This window comes from Limulus polyphemus, unplaced genomic scaffold (assembly GCF_000517525.1).
Source record: "Limulus polyphemus unplaced genomic scaffold, Limulus_polyphemus-2.1.2 Scaffold5359, whole genome shotgun sequence".
NCBI lineage: Eukaryota > Metazoa > Arthropoda > Merostomata > Xiphosura > Limulidae > Limulus > Limulus polyphemus.
In genome coordinates this window covers 35,484-42,151 of record NW_013670969.1, presented here as the reverse complement: position 1 = coordinate 42,151, position 6,668 = coordinate 35,484, and the positions used below count along the sequence as shown (strand labels likewise).

General features: G+C 34.2%; 1 long non-coding RNA gene across 1 annotated transcript in view; it reads left to right on the top strand.

The window, feature by feature from the left end:
• Nucleotides 1–6,668, top strand: part of LOC111089137 — a 25,990-nt gene that overhangs the window by 7,224 nt on the left and 12,098 nt on the right. Inside the window, exon 2 of the long non-coding RNA XR_002613470.1 lies at nt 6,346–6,563. This is a non-coding gene — a long non-coding RNA (uncharacterized LOC111089137). The remainder of the gene's footprint in view (nt 1–6,345; nt 6,564–6,668) is intronic.

Sequence of the window (6,668 nt, the reverse complement as noted above, 5' to 3'; positions counted from 1 at the left end):
TATTAATATTAACTTCTAATAAGAGTAACTTACCTGCTTAGAGCGAAACTAAAAATTAACTTAGTAACGAACTTAACTAATTGAATATACCAGACTTACGTTACTTATAAAGATTATAATGCAACTGATACACAATATCTCACGAGGTTTGGCGAGATTTAGCTTAGGCCTAACTCCGTATATTATCCAATTCATAAATGATAAATCTTCTCTAACAGCCTCAAAATTCACAATCTAGAAATTAAGAACTAAAATTACTTTTCTTTTTATCTCAACATGAAGAAATGTTTGTTATCTATTTGTTTGAAGTTAAGCACAAAGCTACACAATGGGCTATCCGTGTTCTATCCCGGTTTCTAGTTTGTAAGTCCGCAGACATGCCGCTGTGCCACTGGGGAGCATGTTTGTAATGTTTAAGCGCCATCCATTACAATGGGCTACTTGTGCTGTGCCCACTGCTTGAATCAAACCCCGAATTTTACCGTTATAAGTCCTTAAGCTTACCGCTGAGCCACCGAGCGTTTGACTTTATATATATATATATTTAACGCTAATCACTTAAAAATCAGTTATCTGTAGTTGTGCTTGTTTGCTGTTAAGCATAAAGCTGTACAATTAAATATCCATTCTGTGGTCACGGCAGAGATCGAACCCTGTTATTCAGGCTATACACTCTCCAGTTTACCGATGAGCCACGAGAAGACTTTTTACGTAGTTCAAAGTCATCGAAAGTTTGAAGTCTTCAACTGTTTTCCTAGTTCAAAAATTAAACAAACACTTAAGTGGTTTTTCTTCTTCTAAATGTTTCATGTTTTTAAATATAATAAATGTCAAAATCATAAGTTTAAAACTTATTTATAACGACTAAAATACAAAACATAACATTGTTATACAAGCACGTATCGTTGTCAGGCTTAATAATGTCACGTGTTTAAAACTGAGATCTCCCGATAGGTCAGCAGTAAGGTTACGGTCTTACAACGCTAAAATCCAGGATTTGATTCCCTGCAGTGAACAAATAGCAATGTTTATCCTTGCGTAAAACCACTACCAAGAAGAATTTTAATTTCAGGACATAAGTTGGTTGGTTTGTAGTTTAGAACACGATGGGTATTAAAACCCGATTTTTAGATTTATAAACCCTAAGACGACATAACCTTTCAACTATAGCTCTTACCTCAAATAACCTTTCAAATCAACCAAACCTAGTAAAACAAATTACACTTTAGTTGGAGAGTATAAGGTTCACCTCCACGAGGAATGAAACCTAAAACCGTATAATCAATTGTTACATCTTCTATACGTCATTCTAGTTTGCACCGCCGTTGCTTGGAAACCGATAAAGGTACTTATTTTTCTCAGCCAACTGTGTGTAAGTAGTTTGATTTAAAATCACGAAGAATTCTGGTCTTTCTCAGCCAACTATGTGTAGGTAATTCTAAACTTTGTTAAATGACTTTGTAAAACATCTCTTATCAGACTTTCCAAAACTTTTCCCACAACTAATGTAAGAGACTAACAGGCCCATAATTACTGGGACAATGTTTATAACCTCTTGAAAATAGGAGTTACATTAGCTAACTTCCAATCCTCTGGTACCTGACCACTATTCAGGGACTGGAAAAAAATATATATAGTAGCAAGTGGTTCACATAGCCAATCCGTAGCCTTCTTCAAAACCCTTGGGGAAATATTATCCGACCCAGCTCGGACATTGTTGGGATTACGGCCGCAAATGTCTTTAACAGCAAAGTATTCAATGTATATTCCTAGGTTTTCTTGGCTATTTACATTATGTACGTCTAGTCTGTCACACAGTATGAGAATCTTTGATTTATAATTTATACTCCTCCAATCTGACGCCAAAGAACTGCATACCAAACCTTCGTATATGTGTTTATAGACAACATGGTGCATCAAAGAAACGTTTATTGTAGTTATCATCCGCACAAATGAGTTCAGCTTTGTTTAATTTCACACTAAGCTACTCGAGGTCTATCTGACGCTAGCCGTACACTAGAGGGAAGGTAGCTTGTCAAAACCATCCACCACTAACTATTGAGCTACTTTTAGCAACAAATAGTGGGATTGATCAGACATAATAACGTCCCCAAGGTTGAACATATTCGAGGATGGGAAATAAGCTTAGTTAAGTTAGTTAATGACTATTTAAAAAAAGTAACGTTACATCAGCACTGTATTTAGTTTATGTCACATGCACCTAAAACTTCAAAATCTATACAGAAATTTGGACTATTGAAAGTAAATCGGCATTCAAATACTTATTGCAAGCAAGTTTTAGCTAAAATCCATAAATTACTATTAGTTATCTGGTGAAGACGGAGGTTTGTGTGTGTCTGAAACAAGACCGTTTTCCGGTAATCAGGCGATATGTAAATAGATATTCAAATAAACCTCTGGTATAAAACGTTCAGCTTCAGATATAAAGTTTCAAATATCAATGGTTTCGTTTAAAAGTATGTTGTTAAATAGGGAGATAATATCAAAGATTCGCCTCAGGCTAGCATAGTTACAAACTCGTTAAATTCCTTTTACTACTACTACTACTACAGTCTCTCACCACCAGCGAACACACTATCACTTTGCACGTGAACTAAATTCGTCAACCCCACCTGAAAGTTTCAGATATAGTCCAATAACTCTCACACCATGCCTCACGGGAACGTGGAATATTATTTTACACGTCAGGAGGAATTGTACACTAGCATATTGATTTCATTAACTTCTTGTCAGCTAAAAATGTTTTCTTGTTCTGTCAGCAGCGAGAGAATAGTACAGTTTGTTTCACAAGATCAACTGCTTAAAAACAGAATCTTACTTGTTTAATTAATCATAAGACGAGAGTATTAGGCCTAGTATATTTTTAACACTACATTCTTTAGTCACTCTCTTGAGGGTTTTTTCAATAAGAAGAAAAGTATTTCAACCACACTATGTCCTCCACTTCCAACGACTTTATAAGTAAAGGGAGCCGGGAGTCATGGAAGTAATTCCTCTCCTATTTTTAATAAGGAGCTCTGCTCCCCCTCCCCATTCACTATGCGATAAGTCTAAGAGATTCTATTAAACTAAAAATGGGTTTCGATACACGTTCTTGGCACAGCCCAGATACTTCACTGTGTAGCTTTGCGATTAACAACAAAAAATCATGAGGAAAGAGAGCCGAGTTTACAACCGGCCAGAGCATTGGTTATACCGAATGAACGTATCGTTAAAAATATAATAAGCCTAACTCTAATATCTAACGACAATTTGACGAGTATAATTAATTATGCTCATGTTTCGTCAGCTGAGAAAAGGCGTTCACAATAATTTTTGTAGAAACATGATTGGCTGCACATCAGTTAGCTGTTTTGAAAAGAGATTGTGATTGGTTTTAGATTACTTTAAAGTGTTGAATCTATTTCTTACATGAAAGTAAATAGCAGTATTAAATGAGCGTATTCCGCCGATTTTTATGCACACTTACAATGCTAATAATGTAGAAACCAGTAGTGGAAGACAGATTGCGAATAGAAAATGTTGTATGATTTCTAATCTCGTTTCTAGAGCAGGAAAAAAAAAACTATCTGTCTGTCTGTGAGCAATATTTATTTGAATAAAATATGGAGGATTTCTTAAAATTTGTAGCTCCAGAATTTCGATTACTTTTTTCCAATAGAACAACTGTTAGGCTTAAAGATGCACTTTACATTCATATAGAAAAAAGATTATCGTACCCCAAATTTTTAAAATTTTAGATTATATATATGGGATTTTTTTTTCACCGTGCCAGGTTAGCGAACCCTAGGATTTGGACACAGCCTTTTATAAATTTCAACTACTAACCAGAAGGAAGGCAGCCATCTCAGCAGCATTAGCGCCACAAAGGATTTTTCGGCTTTCTGATCCAAATAATAGGACTGACTGTCACTTTTATAACGTGTTCTCAACAGAAAGTTCAGTAGCAACCTCGGATCCTTGATTGGAAGAATGCCACACTAACCATAGGTTACGCTCAGCACTAGTCTTAGTATATTATGCGTATTAACACATATATTTGTACACGATGGATATTTTCACAAACTGAATTTTCTTTTACTCTGTGTTGAAGTTAACAAACACTCTTACTGAGATAACAGCAATACGATTTAAGGAGCTCATCTCCTAAACCAATGTTTAACATTTAATTTCCTTTTATATCAGCCCTAGGCGCTTAACATATAGGGCAGAAGGGGGAACGTGTCCCCCCCATTTTTTTTTTGTAGGTGTACATATACTGTTATTTTACTAGCTTCTTGTTGCCCTTCCTTCACAAATGTTTATCTTTATAAACCGCTAGCACAAAAAAAAAGTTAGGCAACGTTTTCTTGGCGATTTTTATCATTTATGTAGAAAAACAAACACACAAAGAAACCCAGTTCTCTCGCTACGAGTCATACTTAGATTCTTGAAGTTTGTTATATAAAGTACACATGGTACATCGATCGTAAACTGAAGCGTATGACTTCCATTTCTACAGCTAAAGGCAACATTTTCGAAGTTTTTTTTTATTCATTAGTTCAGAACTTCGTATAATTTTTATATATTTTCTGTTGAGTTTCACTTAAGTTGCATTTTTAATAAACAAATGAAAATGTCATTAAACGAATCACAATAGGTTTTGGTTTCGTTTACACTCAATATTAAACGAAAGTCCATGCTGTTTCCAATTTCTACGATTTTGTTATTTCCATTAACAGTTCTTGATTTAACATTACTATAATATAACAGATTTCTTATTATCGCACAAGATATGGACCGTTAAGACACGTTTTGTCGACAGGAGGCGTTGTATGCCTCGTAATACGTGAAAATGCCCTTTTGTTGATTTCTCTTCCACGATGCAGAGTTTGTAAAACAGACTCCAACAATTTCCAGCTTGAAATAACACTGCGTTGTTTTATCCTTCCGAAAATTAAGACAATTAAAAACTGGCGTCTCCTCTTTCAGTAAAAAATAAAATGATGACAATTTACTTCGTGCAATATTAATTTATTTAGTTACAGATTACTGTACGCACCCCTATAGAAGTGTGTAAAGACAACATTTGAGCGAAACTTTTATTTTTATAACCAATTTTTACCCCTAACTATTAAGTCAACATATCGTGCATATTGATTCAATGTTTGATGTTATATATATATATGTATACAGTATATTGATGATTCAATGAATCATTGATATTAAACGAAGCACATTTAGTTTTGGTTTCGTTTAAATAAAAATGTATATATAACTTAAACTCTCTCTATAATAATACATAATTCATCTTCAGTGATGGTTTAGTTTGTTTGAATTTATGCACAAAGCTACACAATGGGCTATCTGTGCTCTGCCCACCACTTCAGTGATGGTAAGTTGAAAACGATTTACAGTGAACATACTTTTAGGTCTATCTGTAGTAGAAAATTTACATTAACGAAAAACTAACACTTTTTAGAACAAGAAGTATCACAATAGTTAACACAAAAACACTGTAGACGTCTGAAGAGGCTACATGAAAGTGATGAAACTAGTTTGAAGTCTTTATTTGGTTTTCTCCCCTTCTTCAAACAAAGCTAACGCAGTACTGCGACAATGGTTTTCGTTTCCTCGATACAACTATTTGCCATTCATTTCCTGGTTTCGTTGTGTGTGTTTTAGCACAATGCTACACACATGTAGGCTATCTGCACCTGTCCATCACAGGAATTCGAACCTCGGTTAACATTTTAAATAAATTATATCTCAAGCATCATGTTTTCTTTTTCTTGTAAGATTTTCAGGAACGCCATTTTATTTCATTTTGTAACTGTGGCGTATTAAAGGCTTGACAAAACTATCTCAATCAGGTCTTATTTTAGTGTACAAAACTCATTACTTTTCTCACAAAAAGAGTTAAATAATACGAAATATATTTTCAAAAGAATTAAATATTTACATGGATTAAGCGGTGGCGCCATCTTACGGTAGAAACATATTTCAAAAGTACCCACGAAAAAAAATTTTTTTTTTTTATTATTTGTTGAGAGCCTTTAAAATAACTATAATAAATGAAATATTCCCATAATTCCTGTTAATTATTATTTTTAATATCAGAAAGAAACAGTTTACTGATATAATACTAACATGAGTGAAGACTGATAACAGTTGGTGTAATTAGGAACAGTTTACTTATTTTTGTTGTTTCTTAGCTCAGAGATTTAAAACTTTGAATACGTGTATTTAATGAAACTTGGTGTAATCAACCAAGAAACGACACTAGAATTGATTACTTATATTCAGGGCCAACTAATAAGGTTTGTGTTCTTACGTTTCTTACAGGTTTCGGTTTCATATATAAATCATTAGAAGCAGATGTAAGAGGGGACACTGCTGTGTTTTTGCTACTGGTTTCTGTACAAACACTTGAAAGCTCTAGGTAATATGTCGAAAGATTTATTGGTTTAATGTATATACAGATGTCTTTCTTGGGTCACGAGACTGGCCATTTGGCACTGAAAAACTTCACACCATTTTGGAAGGACGCACGTGCATTCTTGGTAAGTAGAGCATTAACGTTTAGTTTTTCTGTAGAAAGATCTCTGAAAAAATATGAGAACAGGTCTACATTCTTTGAAACATTAAACACCACTCAACACACGATG